Raw genomic sequence first — 21,466 nt, 5'->3', positions numbered from 1 at the left:
AAATGGGTATTTTGCCATTTTCCAATAATTTAAAAATATAATAAAGTTTAAATTTGAGTGTTTTTTATTTATATTTGATCTGTAATATGAGAAGCGATAAGAAAAACTGCAAGTTGTCATGTTCATATCCTGAAATAGAACCTCTCAGTTTACCTCAGTTATAGTATCTATCCACCGGTACGCAAACTAAGATTTGACATTTTTGTGTGTACGCGTGTAAGATCACATTTATTGAGTATTTACAAAAATTCAAGCATACTTGCACGCAATAGACTTAATAGGAATTGAGTTTTCACATAAATATTTGCGTAATTTACGCAGATACGCAGCTTATCTGTACCTCTGCATCAAATATTATTACATTCTGAGTAAAATGACTAGTGAGTGAGTTGAAATTTATCGTCACATCAGCAATATTTCAGCCATATCGTGACGAGAACAATGAATTTTATACATAGTAAGTAATGGTAAATTGTAAAAAACCTGGAGTAAAATGACTAAGTACTGGCCATGAATAGATCTTTCAATATGGCTGCCATGACAAATGTGTACAGACATCCATGTCGGCGGCAAAGGTGTTTATGATTTCTATGAGTTACGTGACTGGGTACATGTATCGTGTATTGCAATATTCAAATCCAAATATTTCTTTTCAGTGAATAATCTATAGATTCTGAATCATCTCTTACATATGTAATTGCTACAATCTCTCTAACAGTTTTTTCATAGTGCCTGAGCTGGATGCAACACTACTTTATCTGTATTCCAGCTATATCACGTGACATCTTATGTGAGAGGAAAGCTATAAGTGATGCTGTTCTCAGACATATACCACTTCGGTAGAACCAGTGAGCAGAAGTACAGTGATGACAAACCTGAGATTCGAACCCATGAGCATCAAACCAATAGTTACATTGTTAATGATTTTAAGAATGCTATCTCTATATTATCAATGACATAAATCCTGTGTTTTAATGCGTTTGACAAAAATCTTGAATCAGAATATACAAGGAGGAAAGAATTGATAGTAATTTCTTTTAAGAATCCTTTAAATTATGTGAGCAGAAAACACCAATATGAAGTTCCTTCCTTAAAAGAACCATACTGTTTGATACTTGAATGTTGTAAATATACTACCCATCAAAAGTTTAGACACACTAGTATAAATGTAGTCATTTACTTCAGTCAACTGTTCTAAACTAGATTTTGCAAAATATTCCATACTGTTTAAGGGTACTGTTTACACATGAACTGATGTATTGTAAAACAAATTCGTAACATTGAAAAGATTATTGTGATGAGTTCAATAAATGATGAAACTCAGTGAAAATTGACAAATTCTTAACAAAACTTTTCACCAAAACGAAGCTGTTCACATGCACGATATGTGCACATGCTTTCAGCAATTTGATGCATGATCCTCATGCAGTTCATCTGCATAAAGTTTGCCGTTGGTTCTCCCAAGTTAGGGGGGAAATTCATCTTCGATGTAACCACTGACTGACTGACTGACTGCGTTTGGTTTTACGCCGCTTTTAGCAATATTCCAGCAATATCACGGCGGGGGACACCAGAAAATGGGCTTCACACATTGTACCCATGTGGGGATTTGAACCCGGGTCTTCGGCGTGACGAGCCAACACTTTAACCACTAGGCTACCCCGCCGCCCACGATGTAACCACATATATATACATAACATATAGTGAATGCTTTAAGTGAGTCTAAACTTTTGATGGGTAGTATATATAAAAACATTCTCAACTTATAGTCACAGTGATGTCATTGCCAGACTATCATACTTCTGGTTAAGATGTCAAATAGTCTAAGTCTTCTGAAAACTTTCTGTAGCTTTGAGATAGAATTTAAAGCACTTACTGGACAAAGTAAACAATCTGGATAGTCCACTAAAATTGCTAATAGTACTTGCGTAATGTCTATGACCCAATGGTCCAGGAGATGTGGACTGATTCTTGGCAACAAATACTGGTTGTGATCTGACTACTGTGCTCCAACTGGCATGGGTTAGTGTTGACAGCTGATGGAATTCAGGGAGTCTAGTCGCTGTGGCTTTCTTTCTTGGAACTTTAATGACAAGTGGTTGAAGAGATTCTGTTAATGATAACAGAGATGACCAGAAAAAACACTGACCCACTGAGAGATTCCATTTCTTTGGGCTCAGACATCTTCCAATAAGAAAGGCTATCATAAGTCTGTTGACAGTAGGATGAGTGAGTGAGTATGGCTTAACACCGCTTTAAGCAATATTCCGAGAAATATCACAGCATGGGACACCACACATTGTACCCATGTGGAGAATCAAACTTGGGTCTGGTGTGACGAGCAAATGCTTCAACCACAAGGCTACCCCACCACGCCGAGTGTAGGATGATCACTGACAGATAATACATCCAGATGAAGAACAGAATGTAAGGCTGATGTATTCCTGTGAATGGTATTATGGCAGAGCCTTTTATCTTGATGTAGGTGCAGTAGAAAATGTTCTAGCATGGGAATGGTCACTCCTCAACTCCTAGGTGTAGCCATTGTCCCAGCCGGATGAACCTATTGTACCAAAGGTGGGACAATGATGCTCAACTCCTAGGTGTAGCCATTGTCCCAGCCGGATGAACCTATTGTACCAAAGGTGGGACAATGATGGTCTCCATGATTTACCAACAGATGATGATACTCACTTAGAGAAGCCTACTTGTTGATTCTTGTGCATCAGTTTCTACGCAGTAGGATGGTGGATGAGAAGACTGCTGTAGAAGACATCCATCTTGGGTTGATATAATCAAATCATCTTATTGGAAGATGGGTTCGTAATCTTGGGAATCTTTGCTTGGCCCCAGTTCAGCAATCAGAATGATGTGTTCTATCTGTCTCAATACTTTGTCTGGAGAACACCATGGTATGAATGTGTAGGTGAACTGGCCACACCAATCCACAGATGGAATGTCCACTTGAAATGCCTTCAGATCTGGTACTGGACTTTAATAGATCGAAAGATGGTTGACCAGACAAGTTGCAAAGTGGTCTTGACGTCAGGTACCTCATCAGGATGTTGTCCACTAGAATATTTCCAGATGTAGTAACCACTCACTGTTTCCTTCAGCGAGAAAAGTATGTCTGCTGGACATGTCTGGCTTCCATCTGTCCATTGATCATGTCAGCCAGAGAATGTCCTTCACCATTTCATCTCTGTAGCTGCCAAAGAAGATTCTGCATCAAATATTAAGAAGGTAAGGAAATGCTAATATCTGTGAGTACTGAACCAGTTCTGATATGATGTTGTCACAATCTTCCTCAGCAGGTCATGTTTTGTAGTGGTGTTAGGTTATCTTTGACAAACATCCACCAACAGATGCTTCAAGTTTGACTAGTTCGACTCCAAAGGTGGTGTTGGAATCTTGTCCAACTGATATCTATATCTTCTTCTGCATAATCTCTGATTATGAGGAAGCCAAGAAGATTTTGTTCTGTTGTAACTGTGACCTGTCATGATTTGATCCCACAAAGTCGCTCACATAAAGCTTAGAAGAATTAGTGTTAGATGGCCAAAGTCAATAATCAGCGCTTGACTCTGGTTAATAGCCAATGCACTATAGGCAATAGTAACAGATACACCTGGAATAGGTGGTGGTCCTCTGTTGACAGTAAGGATCTGAGAGTCTGGTGTGATCTGCTGTCAGTATGCGTATATGTCAAAAGATACTGTACACCGAGTAGGCATGTTGGAAATCTATGTACTGGAGACAGGGATCCCGAGTATTCTAGTATTTGAGGACACTCTGTTTCTTCCTACTGTGAGTCGCTTTGTTACCTGTGTGGTTGAGAGGACGGCAGGTATGATGGCAGTGAATTTTGCCGTGGTAAAGCTGAATGTCCTCTTTTCTGACAGCCTGTAGGAGACAGACTGGAGGCCCAGTGGGACAGATGCTGCCTCTCGTAGTGCAGATCCCAATGAGGTGTCTTGTACAGGGAAGTCTTCTTCGACTGTTATTGTTAAAGATGTTCCTTATCAGCCGATAAGACAGATAGACGTGAATTTGATGTGGTACAGACAGGTATAGATGCAGGAGTAGACTTGAAGGATGTGCCCGATTGATGTACTGGGATGATAGAAGCTGGCAAAGAGACAGCTTCAGCCATATTAGGTAATAGTGAGTGAGTGAGTTTAGTTTTATGCTGCTTTTAGCAATATTCCAGCAATATCATGGCGGGGGGGACCAGAAATTGGTTTCACAAATTGTACCCATGGGGGGAATCGAACCCGGGACTTCGGCGTAACGAGCGAATGCTTTAACCACTAGGCTACCCCACCGCTCTTATTAGGTAATAAGAGGAAGAAGCATGAACTGGAACAATCCTCCTCTGTGCAGCGGTCCTGTCTACATCTCAAACAGGCAGCTTGAGGGTCTTCTTTAATTAGAAACTTCCTGCAAGATTTACGAATTGGGATTTCACTTCCCACACTCATGATTTCTAGGATTGAAAAACATTGACAGTAAATATTAACTAAATCTCAGTTAACCAGTGTGATTTGATAACATAAGTGCCAGAGTTATTACACAATAGAAAGCTTAAAGGGCCACTGATCCAGAGCGATTATTGTTTCCCGCCAACAGTCTAATTACGAAACCTAGCTGCAATCTGGTCAGCCTCTGCTCCCTTGAACGTGACGGACACGGGGACTGGGCCCCTGTCCACCCTGGCAGAATTTCTTCAACCTAATCAGTGGGACATTAGGAAGGGCGGATGCCCATCAGATGCCATTATTTGAAAATATCCCTGGTAGTTCTTGTCTGATTGTAATAAAGTATCCCAGCAGTGTGGGCTTTTTCAGATTTTCAAATGTTTGGATGGTATAGTGACTGATCCAACTTGATCCTATTTCTGTGTTTTTTACCTCAATATTTAATCATGTAAAAATATGATGTATATTACCTATGCTATGATATCAAAAACACACATTTGATATATTTGAATCCATAAACTAAACAACCCCACTTTGCCATTGCAAAATAAATCTGAAATTTTACTTAGGTACATAGGTATATACAGTTTTTAACTAAGTACACAGCAAATGCTTATATATATATTTCTCATGTAACAATGAAGTTCCGTTCATTTCCTCAAAACAGTGACTGCCCATAAGTTGTTGTATTTTCAGGCAATCAAACTTGCATGCAATACAGTGATTACTACTCTCTTGCTGTAACCCTTGTTTGGTTGTAAACCTACACATGTTATTTGTCATCATTCACTTGATGGTCTGTTAAGGAATTTATTACAGGTATAATTAGTGATAACACCACTCAGATTACCCGACAAAGGTTCCCGTTTGGCATTTTTTGTGTCTGGAGTATACTCATCATTATAAATTGAGGTCTAATGTGGCAAATGTATTACATGTTATGTAATATGCGCATGGAAGTGCAGTAAGAGGAATTATCAGCTGAGTTACAAAACAAACATTGATCAAAGGATTAACGGATAACACGCTGATTGATTAATTGCTTTTATCCTGCACAGCGGATTTGTCAAAAGGTAGTGTTTATGTATGTAGATTTACTAATCTATACTGAATACACCCTGTCGTAAAGTCTCTTTGTAAAAACAACGTCCTTCCTTAAAAGGATTAACCGCCAATACATTGATTGATTGCTCATTATTGGCTAACTAAATTACTTTTTTAAAGAATGGCGGACATCATGCAGTTAGTTGCCAGGTGTGCTATCTTGGGTGACCAATGGGACTATACACCAATGTGCAAAACCTGAAACGATAGATCACTTTTTCACATATTAGACTTTTAGATGACACATGACTTGGAACAGGATACATTGTCAGCTGCAGATGAATTGGCATCTCATTCCTTTATGTGGATATTGATGGATACATTCCCCGAACAAGGTAATAGCCTGATACTGTTGCTATAACTTTAGTCTCTTTCAATTTTAATATTTGCATTTTGTTTATATTTATTTGTTATGGCATTCAACAGAATCTTTTTTTTTTGCCGTGAAGTGTAATGAAACAGACAACATACACTAGTTCGCACTCAGGGCGTGTGTGTGAAATATGATACACGCTGGCAATCTATAAAATGTCTAGATATTACAATCATGTTATAAATTCACTAAGTATAAGCAGATCGTTTGCATTTTATTAAGTTTCAAAATGTATACAAATATGATAATAAACTAATCAGGATTATAAGACAAATTTTAAAGACGTACATTGACTTCAGCCTCTTTTACATGCACACATGTACTCCAGTAAGTATATTTACTTGTGGAGTAAATAAACTTACAGGAGTAAAAGTAAATTTACTTTCGGTTCAAATGGATATTTAACTGATAGGAGTATATCTGATTTGCATACCACCCAGACATCTGGTTTTGAAGAAGTTTGGTCATTTTTTTCTTCAGACACAAAATGAGTAAGCTGTTGATTATAAAACGCAGAGGAGATCTGCAGTATTCCTTTACTACAGGACTTGTCCTAGGTCTAACAAAGGACAAGAATGAAGTCCCGTTCAAGAACAGATATTGTGCAAGGCACCTTTGATGATGACCAGTGGGTAGAGAATTTTCAAATGACTAAAGAAACATTTGCTGAACATGTAGCAGCGACCTGAATCAGTTCAATATCGAAACGTGTAACACCTTGTCGTAACGATTTTAAAAGTAGCTTACATGCCCTATTTGTCACGCCTGATCGCATGCTGCAAGTTCTTTACTACAGACCGTACCGTGTAAAGGCACCTTTATCATTGCATCTTTACAGTGGTACTTGTTATTTTGTGACTAATATTATCCCAGTAACATCTTCAACGCAATCGTGGAGTGGATACGGCATCTGTCTTGCACACCAAAGACCCGGGTTTGACACACGGGGGTCACACCAAAACCCCAGGTTTGACACCCAGGGTGGAACATTTGAGTGGTAACCATGAACAAGGTACCTCCGTCCACAATGTCCCAGTCAACCCAGCTGTAAAATGGATACCCATATCATGAGACTGACAATGTGATCCATTAGTTCTCTGAGGACCTAACACGCAGCGAGGCTGTATGGTCCCAATGGAGTTGAAAAAGTATCGGAAGGTACAATGGTGTCCAATGATAGGGATATTAATGTACGTAGCACCTTGTGCATGCATAAAGCGCAGATATGACATATAAGCGACTATTACGTACTGATGTGCGGTATTTTATGCGTGAAACGTGATAGATATGCATCACAACCTCCTACAACAGGTCGAATTGTTTTCAAACAAGCAGACTGTACAATCCACAATTCTGTTACAAACTACATGTAGAAGAAATTACTAATCGCTCTATTTACTTCAGAACAATGTGTATTACATAAGCATTGATACAGAAAAGGAAAAGACAATTTGAACAAGTGTTTGCCATTGACATGGCAATGCCCCCTGCCGCTAAAGAATGGAATATCTATATTTACTACTTTATTTTTGGGTCACATACAAGATGCCTGAAATGACTGGTGCCTGCATAATCACCCAATGTAGGCTGTCAACATACTTGAAAACATTGGGTGCAATGTTTTATGAGATATCGCCTTTAAAAAGCGGTTAAAGTATCGTGGTGACCTTGAAGATAAAAATCAACTGGTGTCTGCATATGTATGCTGTCACCAAATTTGAAGACATTGGGTACAACAGTCCATGAGATGCCATGTTAAGAAGAGTTTGAAAAGTGTTCAAAGTGTTGTGGTGACCTTGAAAATAAGGTCAAGGTCACCTAAATAAGCTGGTGTCTGTGAAATCCCCCAATGTAGGCTGTCACTGAAGTTGAAGACATTGGGTACAACAGTCCATGAAATATCGCGTTAACAAGAGTTAAAAGCATGCAAAGTGTCATGGTGACCTTGAAAATAAGGTCAAGGTCACCCAATCGACTGGTGTCTGCATAATCTCCCAATGTAGGCTGTCACCAAATTTGAAGACATTGGGTACAACAGTTCATCAGATATTGCATTAACAAGAATCGGACGAACGTACGGACGGACGCCGCTGAATACATAGTCCCTCATTTCGCGTTGAGGCAGGGAACAACAAGTGAGATAAAACGTAAAATCTTTAACTGAACTCCTCAAACTGTTACCGCTGTCAAACTGACCTAATGCTAGGGTTACACTATGTTACCGGCGGCCACAGCAGCCCCGTTTGCCGAAACGTAGTGAAACGGGGACAAAACGGGATGGACTACATTTTTTTAACAGATTAAAAATCTGGAACGGCATCCACGGCAATCACGGACTGTCACGTTTGCTCATTCAGTCCCCCACTTCAAGAAACATCTACCTAATGTAGACCGAGGGAATAAATTTTGAGACATGCTCTAAAATGTGATTTTACTGATGAAAATACCAAAAACTTAGAAAAATAAGGGGTAGTGCGACGTTATTTGATACAAACATTAACTGCCTGTGTTACGTCATCAGCATGCACGGTATCGACAGGTGAAATTGACACCTGAGCACACGCTCGGGGGAGGGGTCATCTCAATAGATGTTTTCTGCAAAATGTTGAATATGTGTACGTATAGTATACATATCGGTTATGTAAGGGATCATTTGTGTATGTGTATTTGTTTTGAAATAAACATACGAATTACTGTACATTGGAAAGAAACCTATCACTTGTGTTATCTTATCGATTGATTGTAGAAATGTGCAACGTTTTAATAAATGTTTTGCATGTCAACAGTATATTTCATTGAAAAAATATGGATATAATTCGGTCAGTTTAATCTAGTTGTGAACATTGGCCAAAGATTTAACGAAGTCACTGGTGTAACTTCTTTAGAATATATATATTTTTCTTCTCGTAAAGTTTGTAGACAACCCGTCTAAGCACTCCCTTGTCAAAGTTGTCAAGGATGGTTTTACGTCCCGGTTTTGCATTTGAGACGGTCCCTCTCTTGTCTGATTTGTTTACAATATTGTAAACTTGTTGGTAAGACATGCCAACAGCTCTACAAGTTCTCTGTCTTTTTAAAGCAGAAAAAACCTATAAACCTTTACAACAATCGACTGCAAATCGTTGGCCACAGTGGACGCTGTGATAAAGATGTGTATGCATGACGGGAAACTTATTTATTAAGACTTCACATTTATATTAATATTTCTTCAATAAAGAAACGATAATTAAGTAAAGTAACACAAACATTCAACATTTATTTGTTTAGGAAAAACGTTAATTCATATTTTTACACCACCTGTATTATTAGCATAAATGTAAAGACTATTTCAGATTTCTGTTGTTGAACTCTGAAAAAATCTTAAGTTGCTGTTTTGGTACCAAATTCTCTCCTGTAAACTGCCCTTTAAATGAATGGGAATGTTAAATCGGTTGAAATAAAAATTAGGTAGACAATAGACGAGTTGATATATTGACAACATAGTACATGTATCACCTTTATAAAGATATTAAGGCTAAAAAGCATTTTTCTAGCATTTCCAGTACTTTAGTGTAACCTTAGTATAAATGAAGTAACACTTATGTCATGTAATATGGTCGTACAAACAGAAATTGAAAAAAGCAACACAGACGGATTATGAAAACTTATCAATTCCAATGAAACATGTCTTTGATGAAACATTGACAGAACATAATCATAATGGAATAACAGTACTTCTGAAGATGTTAACAAAATAATGCCATTTAATACAACATTCAGATTGACTAGTAGTGAATCCAAGCTCACTACTCTCCCCAAGACTCCCCATGTACTTAGGGTGTACGGAACTTTGCCCACAAGGATTTTTCCCCACAGGAACTCAGTACTTAGTTAGCCTTACTTTCAAAACAATGCTATTGTATCAGGCTTCTCACCAAATTCAAGGTCAAACTATTTCTTAAATCAAATTCTACATACATTTACATTAACATTTTTATAAAGTCAACATTACTATGAAATCAATATTTTACATCAAAATCAGCATTTTTATCAAAGTGAATATGTTTTTATAAGAAACCAAATTATTCATCAAAGGCTACATAATTTTACAACAACATCAACATAAGATTATCGATTAAAAACGATTTCATCTTTGTTGATCAGTCCATACTATACTATCAATTGCGCATGAGGATGGCGCAGCAGAGGTAACGAACCAGTCATGAATTCTGGGATATCATCCGGGTACTCACTGGAGAAAAACAATAACAAAAGCAACAACCAGTCCACGGAAATTGCTCTGGATCAGTGGCCCTTTAATGTTGGCTCTAGCACACACGAAAGCGAAGTGAGGACTGACTGACTGACTGAGTTTGGTTTTACACCGCTTTTAGCAATATTCCAGCAACATCACGGCGGGGGACACCAGAAATGGGCTTCACACATTGTACCCATGTAGGGATTCGAACCCGGGTCTTCGGCGTGACGAGCCAACGCTTTAACCATTAGGCTACCCCACCGCCCGCGAAGTGAGGATGAAAAGCTAGATGCTGAATGGTGGTAACATTACCTTAGATCGATATTCGTCAACGGAATATCAATCTAATTGATAATAAATATCAGAAAATAACTTTGAGCAAAAATGCTTTAAAAAAAAAACTGAAAACAAATCAACATATTTCACATCACTTGTGAGTTGTGACATACTTAGACTAGGATTACTCACCATCCTGAACATGATTTAGAAGCAGCCCATGTATAAAGATCTAACCTTGTGTATTGTATGAGTTCATTTTTTTCATGACAATAGTTCATGTACAATATTATCTCTGACACAATTTTCATATCGATAATCATAAATAATGATTCCATCAACAATATGTCCAATTATCAGTCGTTTTAGCCAGCCCTAATAATTAGACCCATGACAAAACATTGACAAGTGAAAAGTTATAATTATACAGATAGGCAGAACACAAGCTATAATTATACGAAATTACCAAACACAGTTGAGTGACTCCAAACTTAAGAATCCTCTGGCTTGAGTGAACTGATGCATGCAACCGCAGTAAGTAGGTTAGAGTATAGCACCCATCCTTCGAGGTGCATACAATAACAACAAAACAAATATAAAACAAGATGACGTAGGATAAAACTTTAAAAAGTGTAATTGGATTACATGGGTTCATCCTTTGAGGTCTTCACAAGCACAGTGGGTGGTTACAGGGTTACATAAAGCTGGCAAAGGTTCATCCTTTGAAGTCTTCACAAGCACAGTAGGGAGGTAGGTGGGTGGATGCGAACAGAGTTACATTGGGCAGACATGGGTTCATCTTTTGAGGTCTACACAAGCATAGATGGTGGGTGGGAACGGGGTTACATTGGCAGGGGTGGAAATAACTTTAAAATTGCTAGTGTACTCCGGTACAGTGGCACATGTAAAATAACTTGCCCTGATAATTTTTCAACCATACCAGCCGTTTTCTTGTTGATTTTTTAAATAAACAACATAATTAATATTGGAAAGTCAACTGGACACCGGTACAGTGTGGTATACAATTTGCTTGCCCAACAGAAAAAAACACTGGACTCGGGCATCGGGCAATGGGTTATTTCCACCCCTGATTGGGCAGACTTTGGTTCATCTTTTGAGGTCTACACAAGCACAGTGGTAGGGAACAGGGTTACATTGGGCTGAGATAGGTTCATCCTTTGAGGTCTACACAAGCACAGTGGGTGGTTACAGGGCTACAATAGGCTGGCACTGGTTCATCATTTGAAGTCTTCACAAGCACAGTGGGTGGGTAGGTAGGTGGGTGGGAACAGGGTTACATTGGGCAGACATGGGTTCATCTTTTGAGGTCTACACAAGCACGGTGGGTGGGAGCAGGGTTACACTGGGCTGAGATAGGTTCATCCTTTGAGGTCTACACAAGCACAGTGGGTGGGTGGGAACAGGGTTACACTGGGCTGGCACTGGTTAATCATTTGAAATCTTCACAAGCACAGTGGGTGGGTGGGAACAGGGTTACGTTGGGCTGGCACTTGTTCATCCTTTCAGGTCTTCACAAGCATAGTGGGTTGGTGGGTACACAGTTAGGCCTAAAAAAAATATGTTGTGATTCCGATTACCCGACCGACCCTTGAATTCTGGTGCCGACCCTAGTTTCTTTTTACGAGGTATGAATAAAATAAGCTTTCAGATACCATTGTTTTTTTCCCAGCACCAACAGACATTGGTCATTCTGATAGAGAAAGTCAACATGATGGCCACAAACTTGATTGAATAAACAATTACACATTAATAAATGTGTTACTAGTTCATACTTTACTTCTAAAAAAATGTAAAAAACAGTTCCTTCCTACCTATCTACCCTAAATTTTAAAGAGGTGTAATCGGAACCACAACATTTTTTATGTGGCCTTACATTGGGCTGGCCCTTGTTCATCCTTTGAGGTCTTCACAAGTACAGTGGGTGGGCGGGTACACAGTTACATTGGGCTGGCATGGGTTCATCCTTTGAGGTCTTCACAAGCACAGTGGGTGGGAACAGGGTTACACTGGGCTGGCACTGGTTCATCGTTTGAGGTCTACACAAGCACAGTGGGTGGGTGGGTACAGTGATATGTCCAACTTCACTCAGTCCTTGTACAAAGAACAGGCTTCCTGCTTGACAATGGTACAAGAATCTGTATCAAACGTAACACTCACAAAATAAAGAAGTTGATATCTATAAAGTTTGTCTATACTATACAGAACAGACTCACAACCAACTCGGACACGAGTTCAGATGATGTGTATGAACCTGTATCTTACATGTATCTTACTCCCTTTCACAAGTATATAACAGATGGCACTCATTAATATATTTATGTGCCCTTTTAATCAAAGTGTGCCAACAAGCAAAGAATCAGTTATTGAACTCAGTGAATGTCGTATAACCAAGGCTAGATAGTTAGCAGTTTCAATTTTTAAAGTCTGCATAATCCATTTTCTATACATTGAAAACACACAATTCTCAGTTCTAATTTGTTAATCATCCAATGCATTCACCTAGTTCACATGTTCATTGTTTTCAGCGTATTTGTCACATTTATCTGATGTTTTATAAAACAAACATTGTCAATAGGCATTGTCGTGGAACGTGCCCTTTGGGGATTGGGGAGTTACTAGTATTTGAACCGTGTCATCGGCACTGAAATACAATAAATTCTGAACCCTGGCTACAATGGTGGTTAATTTTTAGACTAAAAAATCACTAATTACACCTTTCATGCCATATTAGTGATTTGATGAATGCTGACTTAGGAATTTAAAGTCACTGATTTTATTTAACATCAGTGTACAATTCAGCTGTATATGTAAATGAGAAAATCCCATCAAAACAATGTCATGCGGAACGTATTAGACACAGCTGAATTTTACCTGTCAAATAAAGGTATGATCACAACTCTTGTAAGTAGTTAATTCCATGACAAGGACAAGTCAACATAATGCACCCTATTTGTTTAGTATTCATTTGCATAAAATTAAATCTATCTTCATCGCCTAATAGTCATGGGAGGAACACTTAAAACATGAAACAATTAAGAAACCAAGTAAAATTGCAGAAAAATCACAAGTTACCTAATGTTGAAGAAGGTTGAAAATGTCAACAAACGAAACAGTCCTGTCTTCGGGAGCTATGTTGGCAGCCGCTTCGACGGTGTCGAAGCATGCAGATTAACTGCTCGTATCAACAACAACACTAGGAAAAAGTTGACAAAAATAAATGTCACTCCATTGCATAATAGTGTTATAACCCCTACAAGAGCTTAAGGGGGTCCTGAGATGGCCTGGCCTGTCTCCTTCGACCTTACTTGACCCGAATCGCAAGGCCCGGTTAGAACATGGAGGGTTGAGTAACAGCAAGGCTCGCCTGCTCGCTGCCTGCTAGCGACGTAACAACCTCGAAGCCAGTTCTGCACACTGCCACAACATATGATCAATAGATAGCCTCAGCGAAAAAAATAATTTACCTCGTTCTCATGGCCGTGTGTTTGTAAACTCTGGAAAGTGATGCTGTTTTGTTGGACTGTCGAGAAAGATTTCGTCCCTGCCACAGGATCACATAAAGTTATTTCGGGTCATACAGTCGCCGTGTCAGCGTGACCTTCTCGGCTACCTACTTAGCAGAGGGTCAACCACCGCGCTTTAGGCGAGAGATGGCCGCTGCCCAGTCGATATGCAGTTGTGACACGTCAATAAACACCCATTAACCAAATGCACAACGTAAGTTAAAAGCGTGCATCACAGTTAAAAGAATCGAGATATACTTACAAAGTCGAAAGTCGATTTGCACGTAAGTACCACGACCGATGGAAATATGTAGGTCATGTGTTTATCGGGAGGTCAGTAGAACACCTAAGGTGACGGGTTCACCTCGCGGTCAGCTAATGACCAGCCAGCCATCTCATTAGCGGCGCGTTACGCCCAATATCAGATTGCAACAGTACTAGAATCGATCTATGCTCAAATCAGTTGTCCTTATGCTTTCGGAGAGAGTATTTTCATCGAGACTATATTCGCGTAGACTGACAACCGCATCACTGCTTTGCTTTGAGAACTACTTTTCGATTGTACTGATTGCTATCAACCCGTTGGCTTGAGCATGCATGACTGCGAAAATTCATGTTAAAACCCGACATGTCAGTCATCTTATGAAACACCAAGGTCGTACCCACCCATGCATGAATATTCATGAATGACAGTTTCTCAATATATTATGCTCAGTAATGAAATTGTTTACACGAGGCATTGTTTTATTTGACAAATGTGGCCTTGAACAGCAGACGGGAGAATGAGTTGCGATACATTACTGAGCCGCGATCACAGATCTGACACGCAGCTTCTGCGGAGGGGCGTTTGCTTCATCCAAACTCGGCCGTAAAAAGTGTCTGAGCTATTTATATTCTGGGTTGTCCCAGTGCACGAGTGTTGCGCTGTCTTGGATGTGTGGATCAAAACGTGATTTCACTGATGTAACGCCGCCAGATATATATGTTACCTGGTAGAGATATTATAACTGGTATGTGTGTACTGTAATTTCTCCCAGAAGATGAAACATATGTAAGGGGAATTCGTGCTGTGTCACTGTTTTCGGGATTTTTAATGTATGTACTACTGAACACTGCATACCTTTACCTTCATATTAGAAAACATGTTAAACTATTATCACTTATGTCCTAGATTTCAGGTCGGCTAACACATTTTCAAGACGGATAGAAAGAGATATATGTATGTAAAATAATTGTCAGGGGGCTAACAGGGCCCCCGCTGACAATGATTTTACATACATTTATAAATATAACTTTATTAGCTGATTAAATTATTGTTTGCACGGAATATGACAACGCTAACAATGCCACAGCCAATTCTGAAGGAACAGATGAAATATCTACCATGCCTTTGAGAAATTCTCTACTGTGATTAAATCTTATAATCTTATTAAAAAAATTCAAATCACAAAAATACCTCACTGAAAATTAAGAGAATAATAAAAATATGCACGTAAACATACGTCAGAGAATTCGCTGGTAATCGAAAGTAGCAACATTGTTTATATATATATTATCGTGATGGAACAGTCTACCTGATGGAGGGGAGAGAGCTAATAAGTTAAAACCATTTGAATGGAACTGGTTGTGTATTGGACGGGTTGTCAAACTGGGAGTAGTCATAATGGAGGTGAACCCATTCCAGCTACATGTGTGGGTGTCTGAAAATCGAATCTGGACCAGACAATCCAGTGACAGACATCATACGCATCGACCTTTAGAGTGAAGGGTATGACGCAGTAATGGTGCCTTGCACTGTAGAGCCTAACACTTTATTCTCTATATATGTGCGTCCACTTATATTGTTTACTAATGGACTGTGTTACACATTTTAAATGCTCAAAGTAACTCAATCGCTCACACTTTTACAATGCATTTTTATGCGTATATCAATAAAACAAAAATGCTTGAGAACTTTCATCGATACACTTTCTTTGAATATTGATATCAATGTTTCACAATTCAGTCGACAGCCTGCTTAGAACAGTTGCCAATGCCTCTCAGAAATGAACTCATTTAATTCTGCCACGACAGTATCGAAATACACTCACTGTATTATAAATGGAGAACAACTGTACCCTGAGATTTTATGGCGCTAATCCAACACACGAAACTTCACGCCGCAAAAGCTTTTCCAAAATAAATTCATCGCTGCCCAATCTACAGGAATCATAGATGTACATTGAAAGACTCGTGTGTTTGCTTTTTAATGAATGATCCACTGTCGACGTGGAAAAGCTACGTTACTGTTTCAGAAGCTCTCAATTTCAGCGATACGTCATGACGTCATATTTATAACGTACTGTGACGTCATAATAACAAACGTCTCGGTCGGGCAAAACAAAGGGGCACCTGTTAGACGACAGTACCTGGAAATCGATCTTACGTGGGAAACACATCATATATTAACTGATATAGAAGCTGCATATAAACTTTGATCACTACAAATACATATCATTATTCATATTCACGTTTAACCTTTGTGGCTTGCGAAACCAGACCCCGCCCAAAAAGAAAATATAATAAAAAAACGAAAGGTGTGCCTATTTGTGAAATTGACCCTTTGCTGTCGCTGGCAATGTAAATATATTGTTTGAAATACTATGATTAAGATCTGTTGAAAATGTAACTTGGACTCCTCAAAAAGCAATGAATTATGACAAATCTCTAGATGACATTAAACTCATATTTGAACTTGGAAATTCAATTCCATTTGTTTTGTTTTATCCCACTGACCTCCTACAAAAATTAATACGCGAACGTTGTAATGAAAGGGGATTGTATACTTTATTTCGGTAAATCATGCCATCGACAATAAATTATACTCCAGCTAACTATGGCTTTCAGAGCATATATTTTACAATCTGTTTGACAAAATGTCCGAAACACAAAAGAGAAGCCCTCAAACTGTATCTCCAGATTATAAATCGGACACTGGAATTTCTTACTTTAAATAGAATCGGTTGTAAAGAAATAACACTATCTAACCTCCGGATGCACACGCTCATATAAAGATAGAATATTAAATGGTTGGTCACATATAGTGCATATAAACTTAAAGCAGAAACTTGGTACACCAGCTAAAGCCCTTTGTTGTTCATTAATTTATAAAATCAACATATTCCTTTTACTGAGAATGTACAGAAAGAGTAAATGTTCGGTAAGGCATTCAAGATGACGAAATAAACATATTGCTCTTAGGACGTTGCTTGTGTGTCCGCATTGTTAGTAACAGTCACATATTGTTTGCGTGTCCGCATTGTTAGATACAGTCACATATTGCTTGTGTGTCCGCATTGTTAGAGACAGTCACACATTGTTTGTGTGTCCGCATTGTTGGAGACTGTCACACATTGCTTGTGTGTCCGCATTGTTAATAACAGTCACATATTGTTTGTGTGTCCGCATTTTTAGAGACAGCCACACATTGTTTTTGTGTCCGCATTGTTAGATACAGTCACATATTGCTTGTGTGTCCGCATTGTTAGAGACAGTCACATATTGGTTGTGTTTCCGCATTGCAGGAAAATATTTGCCCTTCACATTAAACAAAGGGCGCTTCGGAAATTAAAATAAATTATGGCAGACGGTACCGAAATCAATATTTTCGTGTTTTGATCGTTTTGTTCATACACTGTTTCAAGTACAGCAACTCTATTACGCATGATACGTAGTTTGCATCCTAAAGGTGCATTGCAATGTGGTTTATGTGTGGTGTCATCAGTGACAGATTCAACACCCCAAGCAGTACGATGTAGTTCCTCAGTAGCCAAGGACAGTCGTGAGATTCCACTAGAAAGGATAGGGTTGTCAGGTTCTGGGTGCTATCCGGCCCAAAATGCGTGGATCTCTATTATCGTTTTCAGTGTCTGGAGTGGCTGGACCTGATTCGATTATTTACAAACCGTCCTATTTTATTGGGGGAAGGCGATAGCCTGGGTAAAGAGTTGTTGAGATATTGCTAAAGACTCACTCACTCACTCACTCACTCACTCACTCACTCACTCACTCACTCACTCACTCACTCACTCTAGTTTAAGATGACCTGTCCAAAACATGACCTGCTTTGATCAAATTTGGCATATGACGCTGCTAAAGGTCCAGTTTGACATGTTCGATATTGAGATAAGCGTTCAGTATTCAGGGGATAATTGTCCTATGGCTTAAGACCAGCCACAGATACTTGAGTCATAATGTTAATATGGATTCATATCAGAATATGTACAGGGCTTTTTATGGACTCTCATGTAATAGTTTACCATGTTCAGAGGCATTGGAACATAAGTGTATCAAAAGAAATGGCAATGTAAAGGTTTTCTCTAGTACACTTATTGAAAAAATGTTGTTGGAATTAAAGAACAGCAAGAAGAGCTGTCACCATCAGATGTACTTTTGTTCCGTTTTTCTAAGTAGTCAGCAGCAGATGGTGGTAAAGTAAGGCTGTCAAGTGCGATGGTGCAGGCTAACCCGACCTGAATGTATGGCCCAAGATGCATCACTCTTGTTGTATTATTGACTGCCGCGTTCATAGCATTCAACCAATTGGATAGTGCGTGCATCGGACATACGCAATTCCGAAAAGATACCGTCCACAAATGACAATGTCTAGATGATTGCGGTACGTGGTGACTCGCAAAGACAATGACGTATTCGCCCGATAACGAACAGCACGTCTGTAGATAGTTCAGATTACAACTGGATTCTCACCAGACACTCGCTAGTATACCATAAATGCACTTTTAGATAAGATGGTACAGACTATTGTTAGGCTCATCTGTCTTCCTTCAAAGACACATGGCGCCAGGTCAGCTGACAGGACTCCCATTACAAATTTTCGCGAAGTAACGTGGTGTTATGCTCATCGTAGGCAGTTTTACTAGATATTAATAACAATCCCGTTTTTATCAAAAGATCTGAGTGTGTGTTTACGCAAGATTTTTGTACTGACATTTTTAAATATAACTATTGTGACTAGGGGAATTGAAAATCCACTGTTTTCAGACAGTTTACTCAAACGTTTTGTGAGTCTGTACATATAAAATGTAAGATAAATACAAGTAACACTTATCAGCGTACATTCCAAGTGATAAAGGGTTTCTAAATCCCATGATTACTGTTTGGCTTTGCGATGCATACTTCAGTGCAAAGGTCCGCAAGGTCGTGCAATCTACCGTACATGGGTTGACACAAGTACTCCGTGTATGCTTGTCGCCATTGCATCACGTATGCTTGACGCTAAAGTAAGGCCAGAAATGCTTGGAAAATGCTTTTTGACTTCAAAATCAATATGATGAATTTGACACAAGATAAAAGCACATATATGAATACATGTACGAGACTCTACCTAGTTGGAAATTAAAGCTCAGATGAAAACATGCACTAGAGGGGTGACTTCACAGGAGGAAATTTTGACGTTTTAACAACATTCGTAAATATTCTAAGTACAAACTGTAGTTTTGAAATACAGACTATAATTATTCATATATCCTCAACTAATTAAATAACATAAATTATTGTAAAAAGTTGGGGGGTTTAACATCTATATGTGAACAAGATGGAACTGTTGTAGTAGTTAAATTCAAAATAATTACGTAAAAAGTCTTAATTCAAATCGCATAGATAATCTTGTTCACCCATAGACGTTTCATTTCGTGTATGAGCATTGAACTGTCAAAATCAAAACCAGGTAGGAAACACAAACTGGATAGCTTTGATAAGGGTGTCATACGCCGTGCAATTTATAAACTGTATGAACACAATATCCCACCGACGTGTGCTAAAATACAAGATGAGATCAAAGATACAATAAATGTCCTGGCTGGTGAAATTTCGCTAGAGTCCTCCACCAGCAGTGATACTGACACTTGATATTTTGAGACGGTCCCTGACATGCACTGCCCGTGCGTTACATAACGCTGTCACCCTGTCTGCCTGCCAGGTGGGTCACAGTATAGTTTGTTTCTAAGAAGTGTTTCTACCTTGGATTTTTTTCTAAGTTTTTCGATATTTTACGAGTAATCATTATGATTAGGGAATGGCACATCGTGATTACTCATATGCCATATTAGGTCGAAGTGGTATGAATGATTATATATGAGTTTTGAATCTGAAATATCAACCATTGTCAAATAGTTGCCAAAAAGCATTTTCCAAGCATTTCTGGCCTTACTTTATTTCTCCATGTATGCTTGTCGTCATTGCATCACGTATGCTTCACGCAAGTACTCCATGTTTACTTGTCGCCATTGCATCACGTATGCTTCACGCAAGTACTCCATGTATGCTTGTCGTCATTGTATCACGTATGCTTCACGCAAGTACTCCATGTTTACTTGTCGCCATTGCATCATGTATGCTTCACGCAAGTACTCCATGTTTACTTGTCCCCATTGCATCACGTATGCTTCACGCAAGTACTCCATGTATGCTTGTCGTCATTGTATCACGTATGCTTCACGCAAGTACTCCATGTTTACTTGTCGCCATTGCATCACGTATGCTTCACGCAAGTACTCCATGTTTACTTGTCGCCATTGCATCACGTATGCTTCACGCAAGTACTCCATGTATGCTTGTCGCCATTGCATCATGTATGCTTCACGCAAGTACTCCATGTTTACTTGTCCCCATTGCATCACGTATGCTTCACGCAAGTACTCCATGTATGCTTGTCGTCATTGTATCACGTATGCTTCACGCAAGTACTCCATGTTTACTTGTCGCCATTGCATCACGTATGCTTCACGCAAGTACTCCATGTTTACTTGTCCCCATTGCATCACGTATGCTTCACGCAAGTACTCCATGTATGCTTGTCGTCATTGTATCACGTATGCTTCACGCAAGTACTCCATGTTTACTTGTCGCCATTGCATCACGTATGCTTCATGTATGCTTGTCGCCATTGCATCACGTATGCTTCACGCAAGTACTCCATGTATGCTTGTCGCCATTGCATCACGTATGCTTGACGCAAGTACTCCATGTTTACTTGTCGCCTCTTCATCACGTATGCTTGACGCAAGTACTCCATGTATGCTTGTCGCCATTGCATCACGTATGCTTCACGCAAGTACTCCATGTATGCTTGTCGTCACTGCACCATGTATGCTTGTCGCCCATTGCATCATGTATGCTTCACGCAAGTACTCCATGTATGCTTGTCGCCTCTTCATCACGTATGTTTGACGCCAGTACTCCATGTTTGCTTGTCGCCATTGCATCACGTATGCTTCACGCAAGTACTCCATGTATGCTTGTCGTCACTGCACCATGTATGCTTGACGCAAGTACTCCATGTATGCTTGTCGCCTCTTCATCACGTATGTCACGCAAGTACTCCATGTATGTCTGTCGTCACTTGACGCTTGACGCAAGTACTCCATGTTTGCTTGTCGTCATGTTTGTTTGTCGTCATTGCATCACGTATGCTTCA

General features: G+C 39.2%; 1 protein-coding gene across 3 annotated transcripts in view; it reads right to left on the bottom strand.

The window, feature by feature from the left end:
- Window positions 1–14,395, bottom strand: part of LOC124279440 (estrogen receptor-like) — a 175,262-nt gene extending 160,867 nt beyond the window's left edge. Inside the window, exon 1 of one of the 3 annotated variants that reach the window (XM_046715269.1) lies at window positions 14,255–14,395. The gene's annotated coding sequence lies outside the window, so the exon portion shown is untranslated. Of the gene's footprint in view, window positions 1–13,953; window positions 14,061–14,254 lie in introns of those variants that run through there. The other 2 variants (XM_046715267.1, XM_046715271.1) reach the window with 2 other exon arrangements.
- Window positions 14,396–21,466: the final 7,071 nt, after the last annotated feature.

The sequence above is a fragment of the Haliotis rubra genome, unplaced genomic scaffold (assembly GCF_003918875.1).
Source record: "Haliotis rubra isolate DU_JTF1 unplaced genomic scaffold, ASM391887v1 Scf25, whole genome shotgun sequence".
In the NCBI taxonomy this organism is placed as follows: domain Eukaryota; kingdom Metazoa; phylum Mollusca; class Gastropoda; order Lepetellida; family Haliotidae; genus Haliotis; species Haliotis rubra.
Note: the sequence above shows the minus strand (reverse complement) of the source record. Positions and strands in the feature narration are given on the sequence as shown.